The sequence below is a fragment of the Sciurus vulgaris genome, assembly GCF_902686455.1.
Source record: "Sciurus vulgaris genome assembly, chromosome: 15".
Taxonomy (NCBI): Eukaryota; Metazoa; Chordata; class Mammalia; order Rodentia; family Sciuridae; genus Sciurus; species Sciurus vulgaris.
Window position 1 is genome coordinate 69,746,488 of NC_136476.1, and position 23,516 is coordinate 69,770,003.

Genomic DNA, 23,516 nt, shown 5'->3' on the forward strand with positions numbered 1-23,516 from the left:
CTGCCCTGTGCCCAGCCGAGAGCCTGTCACAGAGCGGCCATGGCCTTAGGCAAGTCACAGCCCTCGTCCGAGCATCCCATCCACCGAGGCGCTGGCCTCCAGGGAGAGGTCTCCCGGGTGCGCAAAGTTCCCGACACTGCTGTACAGGGGAGGCTGGTTGCCAAGGGCGCCACGCGCCGAGCTGGCCTGTTTTCCAGACTGCCATGATATTTGTCGCAGCACAGGATGGAATGTGAAGAAAGTGGGTCGTTGCCCGAGTTCCTGTTGGGACCCAGCCTTTGCCTGTGGCTCCGAGTGCCGGGCCCAGGACATGGTCCCTATGCCCTCCAGTTCCTCCTCTGGAAGAGGGGAATAACCCCCAGCTGTCCCACAGGGGGATGGCCAGGAGTGCTGAGAGGGCAGTCCAGGGCGACCCGGCCTCAGGGGGGGCCACACTAGTGCTGGGGGTAGGGCGTTGGTGGGGGGCAGAGGTGGACTGGGTCATGGCGGTAGCCGTGTCCCAGAGGCCCGCACGCGGGACTGCCACCCTGTGGCTTAAGGCATTTGCATCTCTGTTGCTGTATAGTTTCTTCCAGGGCGTTCGGCTGGTTGTTGGTTTGGTTTGAAATCATCCCTGCGGATTGGGAACAATTCCCGGGAATCTTGGGTCCATCGGGTCAGGTGGAGCCGAGCCACTATCTCCGTATGGGAGAAAGTGGACACCCCTGGGGTTGTCCAGAGCAGCAGCGAGGGGAGGCTGTGTGTGGCGCGCGTGTGCCACACGGGGGCACCTACACCCTGCTGCTGGGGGAGGAAGCCTTCGCGGCCCAGGGACGTTGAGGTTGGGGGCTGAGTGGGGACAGAGTGAACTTCACCTCACATGCCATTCGTGACCCAGACGAACACTCACTCGAGAATTATCAGGACCATCCCAAAGCTCCGACGATGAGGGGCCTGGGGCTCCCCACACAGCCACACACCCCGGTGCCCGTCACCAAGGCGGCAGCAGGCTTCAGAGAACGGGAAAGGCGCAGGGTTTCTGGGGCTTAGGGCGACCCTGGGTTTGTCCGTCTCGGCCTCTTTGTGTGGGTTTGGGATCATCTTTCTGCCACGTTACTGGATTCAGTAGCATCCGCCTTACTGACCGACCTTGAGGAAAACACATCAGGAGGTACAGCGGACCGTGGCCCAGCCCCAGGAAGCCGGCAACACCTGTCTGTGCGCTCCTCTTGCCACTACCCTGAAGCGTCTTGAACTCAGGGGCCAGGCTGGCAGTCTCTGGGGAGCAGGGCCCTCACTGGAGGGGAACGTCCTGCCGGGCGCAGGTTCTGTGGACCTGGGCCGCCAGCTCGAGGGCCGCGGGCCACAGGGCCTGGTGAAAGATGGCTCTGCTCCTGCCTCCTCTGCCTCCGGCCTCAGCCTCCTGGCCTGGAGAGTCACCTGAGGCGCCCAGGGAACTCCAGGTGCAACCCAGGTCTGACATCAAGGGAAGAGCTCGCAGGTGAGGGGCAGGGAAAGCAGCCTTGTGCCGAGGGACAACAGGAGCATCACGAAGTCATGGGACCGCTGCCAGCCAGGCCGGCCCCGTTCAGCCCCTGGGTGCCGTGGGCACCTCCTATCCCCTGGAGGTACAGCCTCCTTCGGAAGGCAACTTCGGGAGCAGTGAGGGGACATCTGAGCCCTGAGGGAGGGCGTCGGGGAGCGTGCTCCATCTCTGCCAGCTCGGCCCAAGGACCAGGCCTCGCCAGTTCCTCCCCCGCTGTGTCAGCGGGGGGGCCCCCCATCGGTGCCCCTCCCCGCCACAGGAGCATCACACCGACTCCTCCCTGCCAAGGCTCTGCTGCTCACCCCAGCACTGGCCCTGCCCTTCTGTCCCCAGGCCACAGGTCCTGGAACCTCTTCCTCAGGCCCACCGGCTAAGTTCTGAGAGTTGGTGTCCCCCAGCCGTCATCTATGGAACCTGTTCCCAAGGTGACGGCATTAAGAGGCGGACCCTTTGGGAAACGATTCAGTCATGAGGGTGCCACCCTCGGCAGTGGGAACAGTGCCCTTCTAATCGAGGCCAGGCGGCCCCTCAGCCTGTGGAGCTCAGCCAGGAGGGCGGTGCGTGAGATCTGTGCCCTCGCCAGACAGTGAATATTCTCCCGCCCTGACGGTCCCTGATGGAGGGCTGCCAGCCTCCACCACTGGGAGCCATAAGTTTCTGTTGCTTATAAGCTACCCAGGCTGAGGGACTTCGCTACCGCAGCCTGAAGGCGCTAGGACGGGGCCCAGTCCCCTCGCCTGACCCCACACACCCTCAGGATCCAACATCTCAAAACGACACCCCCTTCCCAGCCATGCCTTGCACGGGTCAAGGCGACCCGAGGGCCGTGGAGCAACACAGCTTCTCTGCATCACTCATGGGCTCCCGCAGGTCCCCAGCCTGGGGAGCACAGCAAACACGACAAGAATCTATCACCAGATCAGAGAGAGGGAGGCTCTCCCCAGGAGGCTTAAGGGAGAGAGCATCCATCGGGGGACCGGGAGAAGGAACCCCGTGGCCTCCTGCCCAGGACGGGGCAGCGGAGGAGTCTCCTGGGAACCACTCCCATGAGGCACACGTGTCCGTGGCAAGAAGGAAGGGGACCAGGAGAAGCGGGTCCCAGAGCCCAGGACCCCAGACGTCAGAGCCGCTCCTATGGACAAGAGGGATATTGACACTCTGAAGAACAAGCCAGTCACTACCTCAGGGAGTTTGTGAACCCTGGGGCTTTTGTGGAGCTGGTGTGATGTCCCCTGGGCCCAGGCAGGGACCACATGGACCAAGTCCCTGGGAGCACGAGGCTCCCTCTTCCCTGCTCCTCATAGGACGGGGACGAGTCCACATTCTGCAGACTCAAGCACGCCCCCGGCTTGGATGCCCTCACCAGCAAAGGAGAGTCCCAGCCGAGGCCGCGAAAGCCAAGACAGCCAGCATGTGCCAGGACCAGCAAGCGAGTCGGAGGCAACCATCTTCCCTGCTGCCCAAGAGCGTCCTGGCCCAGGACCAGTAACCCGCAGTTGGCAGGCTCCGGGGACACAGAAGCCCAGCATCTGCCTCAGGCTCCATCAAAGGGTGAAATAAAAACCAGAGGCGTTGGATTTGGGGTCTTCGGGCACTGAGGAGGGGGCAGTAGAGAAAGAGCCAGGTTCCAATGAGATGCACCAGGCTGTGAGCAGAGACCTCCCCACCACCAGCAGTCAGGAGCTGCCCCTGTGACCGTGGACAAGGGGACCAGGCTCCTGTGGCCACCCGCTGTGCCCCAGGCTGGCTCTGAAAGATGCTTTCCACCACTATCCTGAAACCATCTTACACCCCGGGACACAAGGGAACTATGATCCCTGGAGGCAGCGTGCTCCCCCACAGACAACTCTAACCACCCGGGGGCCGGCTGGGCTCCCGGGGACCCTCTGCTTATCCCCAGCCGGTCCTCCCGTCCCCACGTGTGCCCCCAGCAGCCGCACCACCGGCTGCACTCAGGCATCCTTCGCAGAACAGGTTCAGGACAGGCCAGGACTTCGTGCTCATCCCGGATGTGCTCCGCCTCTGCCCCAGGGTCTGCTTTGGCTGCCCTGCCAGGCACCGCTGGGCCAGGGCCAGAGACCTCCTGGCCTTCCTCACTCGCCCATTTCTAAGCTCCGTCCCCCACCTACCCGGATGGCCCATTGCTTCAACATCTCCCTCTTGTCATGATGCGTCTCAAGAGGAAGAGATTCAAAACATTCCATGAAGCTGAGGCGCCTTCTGTGGAGAGGAAGAGAAAGAGTCCAACCAAAGACACAGGTGGGCAGACTGTTCCCGTGCCCCTGCCCGCCCTGACCTCAGGCGGCCTGGTGCAGAGGTGTGAAGAGAACGCTGAGGACTTCCAATGAGGCTGCAGGCTAGTAAGAGAGACAGAGCTTCTGGTCTCAGGGGATGTGCAGAGGAAGTGGCAGGGGGCGGGGGCTGCACTCCCGGAGTCGGGGGGAACCCCATCCATCCATGGGTGAGGGACAGTGGCAAGCTGCCTCCTGCCGAGGGCGAAGCCCAGGCCTGAGTTTCCCAGGGGCCCCCTGGCCTCCCTCTTCTGGTGTCCTCTAGGAGAGAAGGGAACAGGAGTACCGGGCTCCGTGGCGTCTGGTGGGGAGCAGACAGGCAGAGCCCGGCCCCGGCCCCTTTTGCCACTGGGCGCCACGGGAGGGCTCCGCCACTCAGTGGCCTCTTTAGTGGCCAGACTTCCTCTCCCTCTCCCAAACAAAGAAGGGGCCCGGATGCCTGGCAACGGGAGGGGACAGGCGTGAACCCCGAGTGGTGTCACTCTGGCCGGGCCCTGTGACCACCACAGACACGGGTGGACAGTGGGTCTGGCTGCAGGGGGTAAGCGGAAACCTCGCCCCCACCCCCACGCCCAGCACCCCGCAACATGAAGGGTCAGAGTAAAGGGAGGGCAGGACATGGCCTCAGCCAACGCGGGAGGGGAGGAACAATGACATTACAGACTGAATGAGGAATCTCCACACGGACGCTGGTGATAGGCAGGGTCCCCTCCCAGCACTGCAGTGGGGACTTATTTCCGACCCAGCAATGCAGCGCTCAGGCCTCTGAGGGAGCACGTGTCCCTGCCAGACCCACATGCAGCAGGGGGGTCAGGAACAGGGACTAGTTTCCCTGCCACGTGGACAAAGCGCCCGGCACCATCTAGGGTGGTGCCTGCTGGGCTGAGTCCAGGGTTCACCAGGCCAGGTCCCAGGGACAGGCGGGCGCCCAGGGCGCCAAGTGTCTGCTGTCACCTGGGGTGTACCTCTGCACGTGACAGCAAGGCCTCCCGCGGAGTGTGTGTGTGCCCCGAGGCAGGGAAGCCCCTGTCCACCGACGCTCCACGTTGGGTGGCAAATCGCACTTCTGTGGACCTCAAGGATAGCCAGACTTTCCTGGCAGAAGTATCCTTTCAGTCCAACAGACCACCCCGTGGGAGAAGGTTCCAGGGAGAAGGGAGGAGGTCCAGCTTGTGCTGAGACGAGACCCTGCGGAGCACAGGGTCAGTCTGACCAGGCTGCCTGGGGCTCTCCTCCTGGGCCCTCCACACAGCGCCCGAGGGGCGTCTCCAGCCCACGTGGCTTCCCGGCCGGCCCCCTGCTGTCTCACGACTGTGCTGCACCAAACAGAACAGGGTCTCGTCCTCAGTGCCAGCGGCCGTCTTCGGGCTCGAGGGGGCCTCTGGGACCTTCCTTTGCCAGGGGCGCACTCCGGCCGGTCCCCTTCAGGGACACGAAGCTCAAGCTCCACGGGCTGGGTCGTGCATGTGGAGGAAGGGCGAAGGCTCCTGGCCCAGCGAGGCCTCCGCCCCGCCCACTGCATGTGGGTCACCTCGCCAGACCATCCACACGAGTCTTCTGATTTGCCCAAGTCCACGCCCACCTCCATGCCCACGTCCTCTGGTCAAGGCCATCATAGGGAGGAAGAGCGACTGCTGAAAAAGAGAAGAAGAACCACGAAGAAGTGGAGTCACCAGAGGCGGCCCGCGGTTCCTGCCAGTCTCCCTGAAGGACGCAGAAGAGGGGGCCATGGGGCCCCTCCTGCCAACAGGAGAGGTCAGGCAGAGGGCGCCCACGTTGTCGATGCTGTCATCTAACTGCAGCCTCTATTCTCTGCTTGCTCTTCGAAGGTAAGAAAGGTCTGTCCATTCTACCCATTGGACAGAAAGACGGACTGACTGGCTGACAGCTATATTTGTATCTTCAGGCTCAAATTTGGCCAGTGGGAGCGCCTCAAAAAGTCCGTGGGAGCTCCTCAAAATGTCCATGGCAGCCCATCGTGGTGGTGCTCGCCTGTAATCCCAGCAGCTCAGGAGACTGAGGCAGGAGGGTCACAAGTTCAAAGCCAGCCTGGACCACTTGGCGGCAAGGTCCTAATCATCAGCGAGACCCCGTCTCCTATTTAAAAGGAAAAACTATATATATAGTTTTTTGAGTCGAGCACCCCTGGGTTCAATCCTTGGTACCATTAATAAATAAAATTAAAAGGCTACGGTGTCCTCTGCACGTGTCCCCAACAGTGTCTGAGCATCTCCCACTTTCCTCCGCACCAGAGGTTGCCACGTTCACCCTGAGCTTCCCTGACACAGCCCCATAATTGGTCATTGCTCCATAGAACCGGGGTCCCCACTGGGGATTGCCTGTGAGACCAAGATCCACGCACAAATCATGCATCGTGATCATTTGGCCGTGAAACGCATCGCTGAGTGACAAAGAATCTCCCCCTTTTCTCACGTAGCTTCAGGCCACATTTAGTGTGTAAGACTCTGAGGGGAAAACGCTGCATGGAGACAGTAAGCCAAAAGGGGAAAAACTGCAAGGACCCTGGTCTCTGGGTTGTAGCACGTTCGTGGATTTCAGTACCGACATCCAGTCAGCCAGAGTCACAGCACTTCACAAAGGCTACATCCTGGGCAGGGATCAGACACACATATTGTTAAGGGGCTCCCAGATCACTTAGTAATCAGGGACAGGGGTCAGTGTGGCTCTCTTTTTACCAAAGAAAATCAGTATTCCGTGCTGAGAGGCATATCAGCATTCGGAGTAACGCCACTACTCTGCCACTGCAGTCGCCTGAGAGTTGTACGAGGGCAAGGTGCCACAGGAAAACAGATTCTGGCAAATTCTCTCCAGTCCACAGGCTGCCGTGAAAGATAATGAAGAGTTCTTACCTGCCAAATGTCCCAGGCGCCTCTTGCTTGACTCTGCCCAACAGGGCTGCTTCCTCAGGAGCTCTGGGCCACTTTCTAGTTTCCTCTTTAGACACATGCCTACAAGGCTGTCACCGCTTCTGCCGCCGCAGAAAAGATGCTGCAACGCTGGCCTGCTCCGGAAGTCACTTTGCAAAATGTGGGACCAGAAGAATGGCCTCCTGTCACTGGGAAATAAACCGGGGATGAGAACGGAGAACGGAACTGATATAAGTCAAAGTACTAGGGCAATTCTCCAAAAGTGTCTGGCGGCCTCTGAAGAGGCAACGGGGACCCGGGAAAGGCAGAGCCAGCCGCCCCTGGTGGCTGCATGTCTGCAGGTCCTGCAAGTGCGGGACAAAAAGTCAGGCAGCTCAGTGGTAGAGCGCTTGCCTAGCACATGTGAGGCACTGGGTTCGATCCTCAGCACCACATAAAAATAAATAAATAAAATAGAGGTGCTGTGTCCACTTACAACTAAAAAATATTAAGGAAAAAAAAAAAAAAAAAAAAGTCAGGCAGCCACAAACGCGCTCGGTTATTTTGGAGACCAGACTGCTAGAGGACTTCTACTCACTCTCAGGGCAGCCGGGAGCGCTCCCCCGAACCCGGATCCGCAGCAGCCACAACTGGGCTTTTCGCCTGAAAGCGTCCTCGCTGGAGTCCAGAGACCCCAACCGCTGCGAGGTGGCGCGGGGCTGCAGGTGGCGGTTGGTCAAGCCCAGGCGCGCGCCCTCTGCTGGCCGTTGGCGCGCCAGTTCCCTTGCGCTGTCTGTGGGAACCACTATTCTCTATCCCGAATCTGATGTCAAATTGGATGCGCGGGGGTCCAAAATATGTGAAAACAAGGGAAGTAGGTTGTTTTGCTTTTAATTAGTTTTAAGTACACAGTTAAATCTATATCTATATCGCATAATTGGGGGTCTTCGATTCTAGACATGCTTCCAGGCAATGTGCTGGAATCCATAAGCAAGATCCTCTTCTTGGATTTCATTCTCCCCTAAAGTTCATCAGGAACAGAGGCAGAAATACGATGTTATTCCGTATATCCCTCTACTCTTTGCTACTGACTTATCTCAGTGTCGGAAGGGCTCTAAACCCAAATTTCCTGAATGAAAGGAACTGCTACGATCTCTCACTCCTTTCTATGTAAAAAGAATGAGTAGCCTCTCGGGTGGCGCCCAAGACCCAGCTGCCCAACACCTGCCGCTAGAATTCTTGCCTGGAAGCACTGCCAGTACTCACCTAAGCCGCTCGGGTCGAAACGCACCAACAGCCAGCAGAGGGCGCGCGCCTGGGCTTGACCAACCGCCACCTGCAGCCCCGCGCCACCTCGCAGCGGTTGGGGTCTCTGGACTCCAGCGAGGACGCTTTCAGGCGAAAAGCCCAGTTGTGGCTGCTGCGGATCCGGGTTCGGGGGAGCGCTCCCGGCTGCCCTGAGAGTGAGTAGAAGTCCTCTAGCAGTCTGGTCTCCAAAATAACCGAGCGCGTTTGTGGCTGCCTGACTTTTTTTTTTTTTTTTTTTCCTTAATATTTTTTAGTTGTAAGTGGACACAGCACCTCTATTTTATTTATTTATTTTTATGTGGTGCTGAGGATCGAACCCAGTGCCTCACATGTGCTAGGCAAGCGCTCTACCACTGAGCTGCCTGACTTTTTGTCCCGCACTTGCAGGACCTGCAGACATGCAGCCACCAGGGGCGGCTGGCTCTGCCTTTCCCGGGTCCCCGTTGCCTCTTCAGAGGCCGCCAGACACTTTTGGAGAATTGCCCTAGTACTTTGACTTATATCAGTTCCGTTCTCCGTTCTCATCCCCGGTTTATTTCCCAGTGACAGGAGGCCATTCTTCTGGTCCCACATTTTGCAAAGTGACTTCCGGAGCAGGCCAGCGTTGCAGCATCTTTTCTGCGGCGGCAGAAGCGGTGACAGCCTTGTAGGCATGTGTCTAAAGAGGAAACTAGAAAGTGGCCCAGAGCTCCTGAGGAAGCAGCCCTGTTGGGCAGAGTCAAGCAAGAGGCGCCTGGGACATTTGGCAGGTAAGAACTCTTCATTATCTTTCACGGCAGCCTGTGGACTGGAGAGAATTTGCCAGAATCTGTTTTCCTGTGGCACCTTGCCCTCGTACAACTCTCAGGCGACTGCAGTGGCAGAGTAGTGGCGTTACTCCGAATGCTGATATGCCTCTCAGCACGGAATACTGATTTTCTTTGGTAAAAAGAGAGCCACACTGACCCCTGTCCCTGATTACTAAGTGATCTGGGAGCCCCTTAACAATATGTGTGTCTGATCCCTGCCCAGGATGTAGCCTTTGTGAAGTGCTGTGACTCTGGCTGACTGGATGTCGGTACTGAAATCCACGAACGTGCTACAACCCAGAGACCAGGGTCCTTGCAGTTTTTCCCCTTTTGGCTTACTGTCTCCATGCAGCGTTTTCCCCTCAGAGTCTTACACACTAAATGTGGCCTGAAGCTACGTGAGAAAAGGGGGAGATTCTTTGTCACTCAGCGATGCGTTTCACGGCCAAATGATCACGATGCATGATTTGTGCGTGGATCTTGGTCTCACAGGCAATCCCCAGTGGGGACCCCGGTTCTATGGAGCAATGACCAATTATGGGGCTGTGTCAGGGAAGCTCAGGGTGAACGTGGCAACCTCTGGTGCGGAGGAAAGTGGGAGATGCTCAGACACTGTTGGGGACACGTGCAGAGGACACCGTAGCCTTTTAATTTTATTTATTAATGGTACCAAGGATTGAACCCAGGGGTGCTCGACTCAAAAAACTATATATATAGTTTTTCCTTTTAAATAGGAGACGGGGTCTCGCTGATGATTAGGACCTTGCCGCCAAGTGGTCCAGGCTGGCTTTGAACTTGTGACCCTCCTGCCTCAGTCTCCTGAGCTGCTGGGATTACAGGCGAGCACCACCACGATGGGCTGCCATGGACATTTTGAGGAGCTCCCACGGACTTTTTGAGGCGCTCCCACTGGCCAAATTTGAGCCTGAAGATACAAATATAGCTGTCAGCCAGTCAGTCCGTCTTTCTGTCCAATGGGTAGAATGGACAGACCTTTCTTACCTTCGAAGAGCAAGCAGAGAATAGAGGCTGCAGTTAGATGACAGCATCGACAACGTGGGCGCCCTCTGCCTGACCTCTCCTGTTGGCAGGAGGGGCCCCATGGCCCCCTCTTCTGCGTCCTTCAGGGAGACTGGCAGGAACCGCGGGCCGCCTCTGGTGACTCCACTTCTTCGTGGTTCTTCTTCTCTTTTTCAGCAGTCGCTCTTCCTCCCTATGATGGCCTTGACCAGAGGACGTGGGCATGGAGGTGGGCGTGGACTTGGGCAAATCAGAAGACTCGTGTGGATGGTCTGGCGAGGTGACCCACATGCAGTGGGCGGGGCGGAGGCCTCGCTGGGCCAGGAGCCTTCGCCCTTCCTCCACATGCACGACCCAGCCCGTGGAGCTTGAGCTTCGTGTCCCTGAAGGGGACCGGCCGGAGTGCGCCCCTGGCAAAGGAAGGTCCCAGAGGCCCCCTCGAGCCCGAAGACGGCCGCTGGCACTGAGGACGAGACCCTGTTCTGTTTGGTGCAGCACAGTCGTGAGACAGCAGGGGGCCGGCCGGGAAGCCACGTGGGCTGGAGACGCCCCTCGGGCGCTGTGTGGAGGGCCCAGGAGGAGAGCCCCAGGCAGCCTGGTCAGACTGACCCTGTGCTCCGCAGGGTCTCGTCTCAGCACAAGCTGGACCTCCTCCCTTCTCCCTGGAACCTTCTCCCACGGGGTGGTCTGTTGGACTGAAAGGATACTTCTGCCAGGAAAGTCTGGCTATCCTTGAGGTCCACAGAAGTGCGATTTGCCACCCAACGTGGAGCGTCGGTGGACAGGGGCTTCCCTGCCTCGGGGCACACACACACTCCGCGGGAGGCCTTGCTGTCACGTGCAGAGGTACACCCCAGGTGACAGCAGACACTTGGCGCCCTGGGCGCCCGCCTGTCCCTGGGACCTGGCCTGGTGAACCCTGGACTCAGCCCAGCAGGCACCACCCTAGATGGTGCCGGGCGCTTTGTCCACGTGGCAGGGAAACTAGTCCCTGTTCCTGACCCCCCTGCTGCATGTGGGTCTGGCAGGGACACGTGCTCCCTCAGAGGCCTGAGCGCTGCATTGCTGGGTCGGAAATAAGTCCCCACTGCAGTGCTGGGAGGGGACCCTGCCTATCACCAGCGTCCGTGTGGAGATTCCTCATTCAGTCTGTAATGTCATTGTTCCTCCCCTCCCGCGTTGGCTGAGGCCATGTCCTGCCCTCCCTTTACTCTGACCCTTCATGTTGCGGGGTGCTGGGCGTGGGGGTGGGGGCGAGGTTTCCGCTTACCCCCTGCAGCCAGACCCACTGTCCACCCGTGTCTGTGGTGGTCACAGGGCCCGGCCAGAGTGACACCACTCGGGGTTCACGCCTGTCCCCTCCCGTTGCCAGGCATCCGGGCCCCTTCTTTGTTTGGGAGAGGGAGAGGAAGTCTGGCCACTAAAGAGGCCACTGAGTGGCGGAGCCCTCCCGTGGCGCCCAGTGGCAAAAGGGGCCGGGGCCGGGCTCTGCCTGTCTGCTCCCCACCAGACGCCACGGAGCCCGGTACTCCTGTTCCCTTCTCTCCTAGAGGACACCAGAAGAGGGAGGCCAGGGGGCCCCTGGGAAACTCAGGCCTGGGCTTCGCCCTCGGCAGGAGGCAGCTTGCCACTGTCCCTCACCCATGGATGGATGGGGTTCCCCCCGACTCCGGGAGTGCAGCCCCCGCCCCCTGCCACTTCCTCTGCACATCCCCTGAGACCAGAAGCTCTGTCTCTCTTACTAGCCTGCAGCCTCATTGGAAGTCCTCAGCGTTCTCTTCACACCTCTGCACCAGGCCGCCTGAGGTCAGGGCGGGCAGGGGCACGGGAACAGTCTGCCCACCTGTGTCTTTGGTTGGACTCTTTCTCTTCCTCTCCACAGAAGGCGCCTCAGCTTCATGGAATGTTTTGAATCTCTTCCTCTTGAGACGCATCATGACAAGAGGGAGATGTTGAAGCAATGGGCCATCCGGGTAGGTGGGGGACGGAGCTTAGAAATGGGCGAGTGAGGAAGGCCAGGAGGTCTCTGGCCCTGGCCCAGCGGTGCCTGGCAGGGCAGCCAAAGCAGACCCTGGGGCAGAGGCGGAGCACATCCGGGATGAGCACGAAGTCCTGGCCTGTCCTGAACCTGTTCTGCGAAGGATGCCTGAGTGCAGCCGGTGGTGCGGCTGCTGGGGGCACACGTGGGGACGGGAGGACCGGCTGGGGATAAGCAGAGGGTCCCCGGGAGCCCAGCCGGCCCCCGGGTGGTTAGAGTTGTCTGTGGGGGAGCACGCTGCCTCCAGGGATCATAGTTCCCTTGTGTCCCGGGGTGTAAGATGGTTTCAGGATAGTGGTGGAAAGCATCTTTCAGAGCCAGCCTGGGGCACAGCGGGTGGCCACAGGAGCCTGGTCCCCTTGTCCACGGTCACAGGGGCAGCTCCTGACTGCTGGTGGTGGGGAGGTCTCTGCTCACAGCCTGGTGCATCTCATTGGAACCTGGCTCTTTCTCTACTGCCCCCTCCTCAGTGCCCGAAGACCCCAAATCCAACGCCTCTGGTTTTTATTTCACCCTTTGATGGAGCCTGAGGCAGATGCTGGGCTTCTGTGTCCCCGGAGCCTGCCAACTGCGGGTTACTGGTCCTGGGCCAGGACGCTCTTGGGCAGCAGGGAAGATGGTTGCCTCCGACTCGCTTGCTGGTCCTGGCACATGCTGGCTGTCTTGGCTTTCGCGGCCTCGGCTGGGACTCTCCTTTGCTGGTGAGGGCATCCAAGCCGGGGGCGTGCTTGAGTCTGCAGAATGTGGACTCGTCCCCGTCCTATGAGGAGCAGGGAAGAGGGAGCCTCGTGCTCCCAGGGACTTGGTCCATGTGGTCCCTGCCTGGGCCCAGGGGACATCACACCAGCTCCACAAAAGCCCCAGGGTTCACAAACTCCCTGAGGTAGTGACTGGCTTGTTCTTCAGAGTGTCAATATCCCTCTTGTCCATAGGAGCGGCTCTGACGTCTGGGGTCCTGGGCTCTGGGACCCGCTTCTCCTGGTCCCCTTCCTTCTTGCCACGGACACGTGTGCCTCATGGGAGTGGTTCCCAGGAGACTCCTCCGCTGCCCCGTCCTGGGCAGGAGGCCACGGGGTTCCTTCTCCCGGTCCCCCGATGGATGCTCTCTCCCTTAAGCCTCCTGGGGAGAGCCTCCCTCTCTCTGATCTGGTGATAGATTCTTGTCGTGTTTGCTGTGCTCCCCAGGCTGGGGACCTGCGGGAGCCCATGAGTGATGCAGAGAAGCTGTGTTGCTCCACGGCCCTCGGGTCGCCTTGACCCGTGCAAGGCATGGCTGGGAAGGGGGTGTCGTTTTGAGATGTTGGATCCTGAGGGTGTGTGGGGTCAGGCGAGGGGACTGGGCCCCGTCCTAGCGCCTTCAGGCTGCGGTAGCGAAGTCCCTCAGCCTGGGTAGCTTATAAGCAACAGAAACTTATGGCTCCCAGTGGTGGAGGCTGGCAGCCCTCCATCAGGGACCGTCAGGGCGGGAGAATATTCACTGTCTGGCGAGGGCACAGATCTCACGCACCGCCCTCCTGGCTGAGCTCCACAGGCTGAGGGGCCGCCTGGCCTCGATTAGAAGGGCACTGTTCCCACTGCCGAGGGTGGCACCCTCATGACTGAATCGTTTCCCAAAGGGTCCGCCTCTTAATGCCGTCACCTTGGGAACAGGTTCCATAGATGACGGCTGGGGGACACCAACTCTCAGAACTTAGCCGGTGGGCCTGAGGAAGAGGTTCCAGGACCTGTGGCCTGGGGACAGAAGGGCAGGGCCAGTGCTGGGGTGAGCAGCAGAGCCTTGGCAGGGAGGAGTCGGTGTGATGCTCCTGTGGCGGGGAGGGGCACCGATGGGGGGCCCCCCCGCTGACACAGCGGGGGAGGAACTGGCGAGGCCTGGTCCTTGGGCCGAGCTGGCAGAGATGGAGCACGCTCCCCGACGCCCTCCCTCAGGGCTCAGATGTCCCCTCACTGCTCCCGAAGTTGCCTTCCGAAGGAGGCTGTACCTCCAGGGGATAGGAGGTGCCCACGGCACCCAGGGGCTGAACGGGGCCGGCCTGGCTGGCAGCGGTCCCATGACTTCGTGATGCTCCTGTTGTCCCTCGGCACAAGGCTGCTTTCCCTGCCCCTCACCTGCGAGCTCTTCCCTTGATGTCAGACCTGGGTTGCACCTGGAGTTCCCTGGGCGCCTCAGGTGACTCTCCAGGCCAGGAGGCTGAGGCCGGAGGCAGAGGAGGCAGGAGCAGAGCCATCTTTCACCAGGCCCTGTGGCCCGCGGCCCTCGAGCTGGCGGCCCAGGTCCACAGAACCTGCGCCCGGCAGGACGTTCCCCTCCAGTGAGGGCCCTGCTCCCCAGAGACAGCCAGCCTGGCCCCTGAGTTCAAGACGCTTCAGGGTAGTGGCAAGAGGAGCGCACAGACAGGTGTTGCCGGCTTCCTGGGGCTGGGCCACGGTCCGCTGTACCTCCTGATGTGTTTTCCTCAAGGTCGGTCAGTAAGGCGGATGCTACTGAATCCAGTAACGTGGCAGAAAGATGATCCCAAACCCACACAAAGAGGCCGAGACGGACAAACCCAGGGTCGCCCTAAGCCCCAGAAACCCTGCGCCTTTCCCGTTCTCTGAAGCCTGCTGCCGCCTTGGTGACGGGCACCGGGGTGTGTGGCTGTGTGGGGAGCCCCAGGCCCCTCATCGTCGGAGCTTTGGGATGGTCCTGATAATTCTCGAGTGAGTGTTCGTCTGGGTCACGAATGGCATGTGAGGTGAAGTTCACTCTGTCCCCACTCAGCCCCCAACCTCAACGTCCCTGGGCCGCGAAGGCTTCCTCCCCCAGCAGCAGGGTGTAGGTGCCCCCGTGTGGCACACGCGCGCCACACACAGCCTCCCCTCGCTGCTGCTCTGGACAACCCCAGGGGTGTCCACTTTCTCCCATACGGAGATAGTGGCTCGGCTCCACCTGACCCGATGGACCCAAGATTCCCGGGAATTGTTCCCAATCCGCAGGGATGATTTCAAACCAAACCAACAACCAGCCGAACGCCCTGGAAGAAACTATACAGCAACAGAGATGCAAATGCCTTAAGCCACAGGGTGGCAGTCCCGCGTGCGGGCCTCTGGGACACGGCTACCGCCATGACCCAGTCCACCTCTGCCCCCCACCAACGCCCTACCCCCAGCACTAGTGTGGCCCCCCCTGAGGCCGGGTCGCCCTGGACTGCCCTCTCAGCACTCCTGGCCATCCCCCTGTGGGACAGCTGGGGGTTATTCCCCTCTTCCAGAGGAGGAACTGGAGGGCATAGGGACCATGTCCTGGGCCCGGCACTCGGAGCCACAGGCAAAGGCTGGGTCCCAACAGGAACTCGGGCAACGACCCACTTTCTTCACATTCCATCCTGTGCTGCGACAAATATCATGGCAGTCTGGAAAACAGGCCAGCTCGGCGCGTGGCGCCCTTGGCAACCAGCCTCCCCTGTACAGCAGTGTCGGGAACTTTGCGCACCCGGGAGACCTCTCCCTGGAGGCCAGCGCCTCGGTGGATGGGATGCTCGGACGAGGGCTGTGACTTGCCTAAGGCCATGGCCGCTCTGTGACAGGCTCTCGGCTGGGCACAGGGCAGGCTGGGCAACCGTCTTCTTGTCCATTCCTCAGAGGACAGTGGGGTTCTAAGACTTGGTCTCTCTTCTCCAGTGGGCCTCTGCAGATCACCATGTGTGTGTGTCTGGGGCTGAACTTGAATGAAGCCCAGACAGCCTTTCTCTGTGCTCAACTTCATTATGCTCCTTTCATTCATGTGACCGGGATGCCCCGTGTTGTGAGGGTCTAGTGATATATACCTGGGGCTGCAGGTGTAATTACTGTGCATGTTTCAAATGTGCAATGTGAATATTGTGAACAGTTTTCAATAAACCATTTAAAAATCTGATCTTTTTTCATTACCCTGAGGTACGTTAGTATATTAAATTTTAAGAGTCATAAACCATTTAGAGCCATTATCTTACAGACACATTTGGAAACATCCTACAAGGATTCCATAGGTATAAATTAATACACAATCTTCACTTCAAATAAAACTTCTAAGGCTCCCCAATGAGGACCAAAGCCATATTTTACCAGAACACCACATAGATTGCAACGTGTCCTAGTTTTTTGCTCACCAGAGCTGCAATCTCTCACCTAGAATAGAACATGATTCTTTTATAATAAAGGGACAGCACATAGAGTTTCTCTGTTCCCCCTTTCATAATATGGGTACGCGGTGTGGTGGCCACTTGGATGTATCTTCACTTATCACTTCACTTAATCCTGTAACAGCTCTCACTGTGGTAACATGACTCCCATTTGACAGGTGAGGAAACTGCGGTTGAAAGAACTGAAATGACATAAGAGCGTCTAAGAGGTAGTAAGTGGTAGAGCCACAGTAGGACTCAGGACTGTCTGATTCGAAAGTGGTCTCACTGACATCTCCAAGGTAGCCCAGGAATCAGTAAATGTATTCTTATAGTTAATATCTTGCAGTCACCTACTGAATATCTTCAACATCACTTATTAGGTCCAAATCACTCGACACCCGGCTGCACTTGACAGCTGAGGGCTTCTAAGAACGGCCCAGCAGGGCATCTTCTCCCTGTCTCTCCAGACTGGCTTTCCAACCATCTCCACTCTGCACTGTGCCTGGGAGGTCAACGTGCACCGCTGGGTCCTCGGGCTCCTTTGCTCTCTGCCTTCCACTGGGTTTGGTGGAGGGAGCGCAAGCCAGAGCAAATTTCAGGCAGGACGCTCCTGCTTCTGTCGCTTACCTTCCACTTGCAAGGTACGTCCTCGATTTTTCAGTCTTTTCACTCATCCTCAAACTTCGGGTTCCTGCTATCTGTCAGGCACTGTTGTAGGCAAAAGGCAGACACAGACCTGCCTCGAAGCTCGTGCCCTGGCCTTGTACCTAAACGGCCCATTTTGGCATGGCAGCTCCCAGATTGTCACAAAGGAAATCCCTGCGCAGCATTGTCATTCTTGCTTCATCCCGTGCGCCTGCTGGAGCATCACGGGCAGAGTCCGCTATGGAAGAGTGGAGAAGCGAGAGGCCGACATCCTCCACGATCCAAGCAGCGATCAAGAACCCGGCGAAGAAGAGCTGAGCTTGCATCCGTATCTGCTTCCTTGTTCTTCCAGCTTTTCTGAACAGCTTTGACTTCGATTTATCAAGGTGTACAGCTATTTCCCCGTCCAATATGAGGAGTGAAAAGAAAACATGGTCATTGGTAATGCTCCAGCCACAACAAGGATGGACAAGCTTCTGTTCCCCGCTCGGATTTATTTCTTGATTTCCACCCTGGGTAGGACACTGTCGGGACAAAATGTGTGCACACAGGAAGTTGGCTGGAAAATCTCCCCAAACCGTCCTAAACCAGTGTACACACACAGGAATTCTTTCACTTTGCAGTTAGAAGGAAAATGAATGAAAACTCTGATCTACCTGGAGACCCTATGCAGGATGTCTTAGGATGCCACTTGCCCTAAATGCCACACCTTTCCCATCCGCACCAGCCCGGACGACCTTCCTCAGCACCTACAGCTGAGCCTGCATCAGAACCACTTGGTGGGCTTGTGGCAGCACAGATGGCAGTGGGCGAGCCCAGGATGGGGGTGGGTGGGGTAGCGCCGGCCACACCTGAGTGCCAGACACCACAAGATGCCAGATCTCTGGTCCTGACTTGCCAGGATGGAGCTTCCCAGGACAGCAGAGAGGCAGCAGCCCACCTAGCCTGCCGAATCAGAGCTCAGCGTGGCCTGCCTTGACCCCCTAGAGCACTCCAGTTAGCCTAGAGCCGGCACCGTCATCTACCTGAAGCCTATTTTATACGGGAGTGTTGAAGAACTCACATAATGTATTGAGTAGCGCCCTTCAAGCCACAGTGGCAACGCAGTGCACTGTAGGGCGACGGCCGTTTCCCCCGAGTTCCACGGCTGCTGAAGCTGGGGCTCCCGGCACCACACTCCATCTCCAGAGTGTCCTACTGCATATCACTGGCCCTGGGAAAGACCAAACGCCAAAGTGCAGCACTGAACTGTTGCTACCAAATGCACATTTCCTTCCCACCATCCTAGAATCGCAAAGATCCTGAGTTCAAACACCCAGTGCTGGGAACCCACTGTACTCGTGTGTTGCAGAGAAGAGAAAAGAGGGTGTGCGGGCTCTGCCAGGAAATCCAAAGTGGACAGTGGTAGGGAGAGGACTTGTGCACACTGCAGCCCTCTGGCCCAGTGTCCCCTGCCTGGTTCGGCAATTGGCATTAATTTGGAACATAACCGCGTGTTTTCCTTTCCCAATGTCAAGGGCTGCATTCCCGCCAACAGAGCAGAACTGGAGGCGGGGCACGCAGACTGTAGTAAGAGATGAACTTGGTGAGGTCCTAAATTAAGTCAGAGGCCAGGGCATGAAGGGAGGAAAGAGATGAGAGAATGTGTTCTGATAGCTTCAATTTCCACCCAGAAGAGAGGCAAATGTGCTCCACATTCTTCTCCTGTGTGTCGCTGAGGACCGCGGGGCGGCGGGGCGTTCTGCCTTAGAACCAACCACCAAGAAGCAGCAGAACCCTCTCTTTACGGAGGACCCTCCTGCCCCGAGGCTTGGCCGGCCTCACCTGCTCCTGCCTCCCCATCTTTAGCCACTGTAGCTCCCCCGGAAATGATTTCTGCTTTCTCCTGCCCAGCTGCGCATTGTGAAACAGTCCGAGCAGCCACTACCTGGCCCTGCTGCTGGAGGCCCCGGCCGTCGGCTCAGGAACGGTCCTTTCACTTCTGGCTAGCACCTGTAATAGCTCCATCACCTCTCTGCTTCAGAGACTCCTCATCTCAAATGTTGCATTTACCTCCTGCCTGAACATCAGGGTCGGGAAGAGTTCCCGGGTCCCCCGACACGTGACATCGGCTAGCCCCAGGCAGAGAGCACACATACCCAGACATGGAGACATTAGAAATGCTCAACACCAAAAGAACATCTCCTCAGCACACAACAAGAAAGCACTGCATTCTCTGTGAAATAAGCACACAGCAGAGAACACGTTTCTCCTGGCTTCTGCCACTTGGGAAAAATGCACAGCAATGAGAAGAGGAGGAGTTGCAGGAACCAAGCAAGAAGGCACCACGCACAAGCCCCTCCCAATGGAATCCAGTGCTTTTCCTTCCTGGGGTGTGGTCCCCCTTGGGTGTGGTGGGGGATCCTGGGAAAACCCAGAGGGACCCTGTGGACTTATAAAAGTCCATCCCCTCTGCCCACCTGGTCATTCTGCTGGATTCCTGGAGGGGTCAGAAGGTGGCCCAGGTGGCAGACATGGAGGAAATGGAAGGTGCTCCAAGTGTCAGGAGGCCTGGCCACGAGAACTCAGTGAGGACACTTCCCCTCCTGCAGGGATTCTAAAGGCATTTGTTCTGTGGGAAATCAGTCCTTGGAAGAGCAGGGTCCCTGTCCCTATGAAAGACAGAGAAACAGGGGATTCCCCTGGCCCTCGGAGGAGGCCAGTTAGGGTTTTGGACCCTTTTGTGTGCTGATGGTTTGGGGAGATTGCTGCGTGGCCTGGGACAGGGTCTGTGGGTGTGGGGGCCAGACAGGATCCAGGTTCCACCATCAGATGAAGGTGGAAACCCCAGGTGAAGGTCGGATTCTCTGTGGTCAGTCCATCCTCTGGGTCTGGATGGGAAGGAGTGTGCCAGGCACTCAGGAACATCAAAAGTCACCGGAGAGGCTGGCCCAGGGGTTGTGGGCAATCAGAGAGGGATGCAGTGGGGTCGGGTGTATCCCCCATTAATATCTTACCAGCCTATCAGCTCTGCCTCCAACTTCCAGAGCAGGCCAGGGATCCCTCCCCAATGACCTCCACTCTGCACAGCCAACACCAGCAGAGTCAGGAGGCCAAGGGCTCCAGGCACAGGGGCAGAAAAGCCCTGTGGCTCCCTCCTCAGCTCCTCAGAGACAATGGCCACCTTGAGGACAAGACTGGAGGACAACATCCCAGTGCAAAAGAGAGAAAGGACACGCTCGAGCCTCCCAGGGCAGAGCATCACTACAGATCCTTAGGGAGGTCTGAGCAGCTGAATGGGGGCGGGGCATCAGGCGCCCCCGCGCCAAAGAACAACCAATCAGACACCGGCAGATAAACCCTAGAGGTGTCTTGCAACCACCGGTCAATCAAGGGAGTCCCCAGCCAATCCCAGGTGGACACTAAAGCCTTAAGCCTGGCCCCACCAATTCAGTACTATAAAGATCCCAGGCCAGCTGGAGCCAGGGGCTGATTCCCGCCCTCCACCTTGCCAGAGAGCCAAACCCCGACAAAGCCTTGTTCAGCCGCTTTTGTTCTGACTCCTGTCTGGTCACCGGCATCGGACCTTACACAGATGAGGGAGGTTTCTGGGCTGGGGTTTGGGGAGACAGGATGACGGCCCAGCTCCGGAATGGCCCACACTGACCCTGGTGAGAATCGCTTAAAGCCTTCAAGGGCTAAGAGGAGGGCATCCTGGGCCAGATACCAGCTCCCACAGGATCTGGAAAGGGACCCCCGACTGGGTCCAGCGTGCTGATGTTGGTGAAGGGAGCCCCCGAATCGGGTTGAGGGGAGTGACCTTGGAAATGAGGCCCACACTTCGTGCTGTTTCTCCCTCTTAGGTTCTGCTCCTCAAGGGCAGGAGGATCCAAATCAGTTTGCCCGTGAGGACCACCGGCCAGGGACGCTGTGAGGATATCCCCTAGGCTCGGTGGTCCTCTCCAAGCGTTGCAGACATCTCGGGTCAGAAACCCGTGTGCTCTCCTGCCGCTTTCCAGAGTCTTCAACCACATCGGTGAGCTTCGGGCATTGGGCGGGTGCGGGTTCGTACTGCGCATGGCTGCTGGTTGCACTGCCTGGTAGTGCCCCTGTCTCTCCTGGCAGTTGATGCACGCAGGGGCCCTGCCGCCTGGTCTATAGGACCTAGGTGGCCCGCATCTGCTCTTGAGTGACGATAGGTAGTACAACCCAGTGAACTGCCCTACCTTTCCCAGGACGTGGCTCTGCAGAGTACACTTGCTCTGCTTGCAGTGCTGGACGGCAGCGTCCTGCACACCGAGGCGACGAGCAACCCGGAACCGAGCGGAAATCCCAGTGACCCAGCAGCAATTCGAGAGGAACGTACTCGGCAGCTCCCCAAAGGGAAAGCAGGCAGCAGCAAGCCCGAGTAGAATCTAGTAATGCTTCCAGGTCCATGTTCAGAAAGGCGGGTGTGCAGTGGTTTTGTGTGCCGCTGTATACTCTTAGCAGTCAGACAGAATAAAAAGTTTGCATTTATTTTACAGGTGGCATTTCTTAGAATTTAAATTTGTACATAAAAGTTACTCATTTTCATTCACAATTGTTTTACTTTATAACATCCTTTGTAAGCTAAATCTCAAGTCCTGGACACCAGTACCTGGAGCGCCCACTAAAGACAAAGGTGGTAGCTGTCACAATTTTGTCCCTATCTTATCTGGTCCCTAGTGCTTTTACCCTGGTTCTATTATGTTACACGGCAAAAGGTATTTTTCAAATGAAATTAAGTTCACTGATCAGTGGACCCCAAGAGAAGTATTGTCCCAGGATGCCTAATATATTCAATGATTGATGATCAATTATAGAAAGAGGGTTTTCTCTGGCTGGCAGGAAATGGAATATCAGAAAGATTCAAAGTTCAAGTAATTGCACAAATGTAGCCAGGTGCAGTGGTGTACGCGTATAATCCCACCAATTTGGGAGGCTGAAGCAGGAAGATTGCAAGTTTAAGACCCACCTCAGCAACTTAAGGAGACTCTGTCTCAAAATTTAAAAAATAAAAAGAAAAAGGACTGGGTATGCCACTCACTGGTAGAGCGTCCCCAGGTTCAATCTCCTGTACTACTACTACTATTAACAATAATAATAATAGTTGCACAAATTCTAATCACATGAATATTCCCATCCCAATCTCATGAATATTCCCATCCTAAAGTGCCTCCATTTTAATTGTTGATTTAGAATATCAACAAAAGGAGAAGCTGGGCAAAGTCATATGTTGCCTCTCCTGGTTTATGTTTTCCCTGCATTTTTTTTTTCAAATTTTGGTAAACATGAACACTCCAGAAGATGGTAATATAATCAAAAGATGATATAAACTTCATACAAATAATGAAAAATGAGGGGAAACCTCTGAGTTCACTACAACACAGAAAGACCCAGCCAAATGCTCCATCATCCGAGTCACACTGCTGTCCTCGCCACCGAGCACACATCAGAGTCAAGGGCCGTGAAAGGCTCTTGGGGGAAAGAAGTAGGAAATGAACTCAAGGCCTCTCCCCTATCATCCAGTCTAGAGAACCCCCCTTAATAACACTCAGACCCTTCATCCTTTTCTGGTCCTTCATCTTTTCCAACCTCAGTTTTCTAGGACAATATACAGAAAATTTTCTTTCTTCCAACTTTGTCCCCAGTGATTGGCTGGATTTCCCTTTGCTTAGAGGTAATGGTTTGGACACCCCACTTAGCATGTTTGGGGTCTGAAAATCTCCCAGATATTTTCCTCCTAACTTTCAGGCATATGCTTTTGAAAATGTAATTTTCAAAAGAAATGTAATGCATGGACAGAAATTGCAAATATCTTTAGCATACAGCACAATGAATTTCACACTCTGAATACACTTTGAAATTAACACTCAGCTTAAAAAAAAAAAAAAAAAAAAAAAGAGTTTGTTCAGCCTCCCTAGAGCTCCCTTCCTGTCACTACGTAAGCCCATTCTCCTGTCTGCTGTTCCCCAAAGATAGCTGCTCTGATTTCCAATAGCACAGGTTCTTTTTGCCAGGTACTCTTTTTTCTTTCATTTCTTGTGTGTGTGTGTGTGTGTGTTTTCTTTTTTTTTTTTTTTTTTTTTTTTTTACCCATTTAATCTTCACGGTAACCCTATAAGATTGAAGTTATTGTTATCACCAAATTATAGATGAATCTCTTGGTAACATAGGATCTATGTTATTTCTAAGGTCAGCTCACACTGCTATAAATAGCAGAGCTGGTGTTAGCACAAAATGACCTGGCAGGACGCAAACGTCTTGCGGCTTCTCAGCTCTTTATTCAGGGGGATGAAATGGTGCCCATGGACCCACTCTCCTGGTGGAAAATGAGCCACCGAACAAAGAAAGGGACTGGGTTTATGTAGGTTATGTTGAGGGTGGTCTAGTGAACATTTGTCAGTTTGTTTGGACAGTCAGGACTGTGGGCCTTTTTGGTCAAGGTCTGCGGACAGCGCCGGAAGGGGATTTACTTTGGAGGAGATGACGCCTCCTAGAGCTGTTTCTTTTGAGGTGGTAAACATCCTCTCTGCCTGCAGCCAGCATCTGGAAAACTTCCGTCTTGGGAGATGAAAGCTGTCAATGCATGGCCTTCATTTTTACTCCCTTTTCTCTTTCTCAGATCTCTTTATTTTGAGAATTTCTTATTCTCCATGTCCATTAGCTGGGGTTCCCTAAGTCACAATCTTTAAACTCTAAACTGTGCTGCGTAACGCACAGTGGTAGTCTGGATCAACAGCATTGAAAAGCTAAAGAAAAAGAAAGGCGTAACACTTTGATGACAGCAATGCTTGACCTGTCTGCTGGTGAATGGCCATGTTCCCATCTGGATGAATATTGTCCTACATCTGGTGCTCTGCTGTCCTAGGCTGTCCCTTTACCATCATTC

At 56.6% G+C, this 23,516-nt stretch overlaps 2 long non-coding RNA genes across 2 annotated transcripts; one reads left to right on the forward strand and one right to left on the reverse strand.

Moving 5' to 3' along the window:
• Nucleotides 1-1,761: 1,761 nt before the first annotated feature.
• LOC306644610 lies at nucleotides 1,762-7,408 on the reverse strand. The gene is made up of 3 exons (XR_013759420.1): nucleotides 7,282-7,408; nucleotides 6,687-6,892; nucleotides 1,762-5,450 (listed from the first exon to the last, which is right to left on the reverse strand). It is a non-coding gene; the product is annotated as an uncharacterized lncRNA (long non-coding RNA).
• A 611-nt stretch (nucleotides 7,409-8,019) lies between these two features.
• Nucleotides 8,020-13,665, forward strand: LOC306644661. The gene is made up of 3 exons (XR_013759435.1): nucleotides 8,020-8,146; nucleotides 8,535-8,740; nucleotides 9,977-13,665. It is a non-coding gene; the product is annotated as an uncharacterized lncRNA (long non-coding RNA).
• Nucleotides 13,666-23,516: the final 9,851 nt, after the last annotated feature.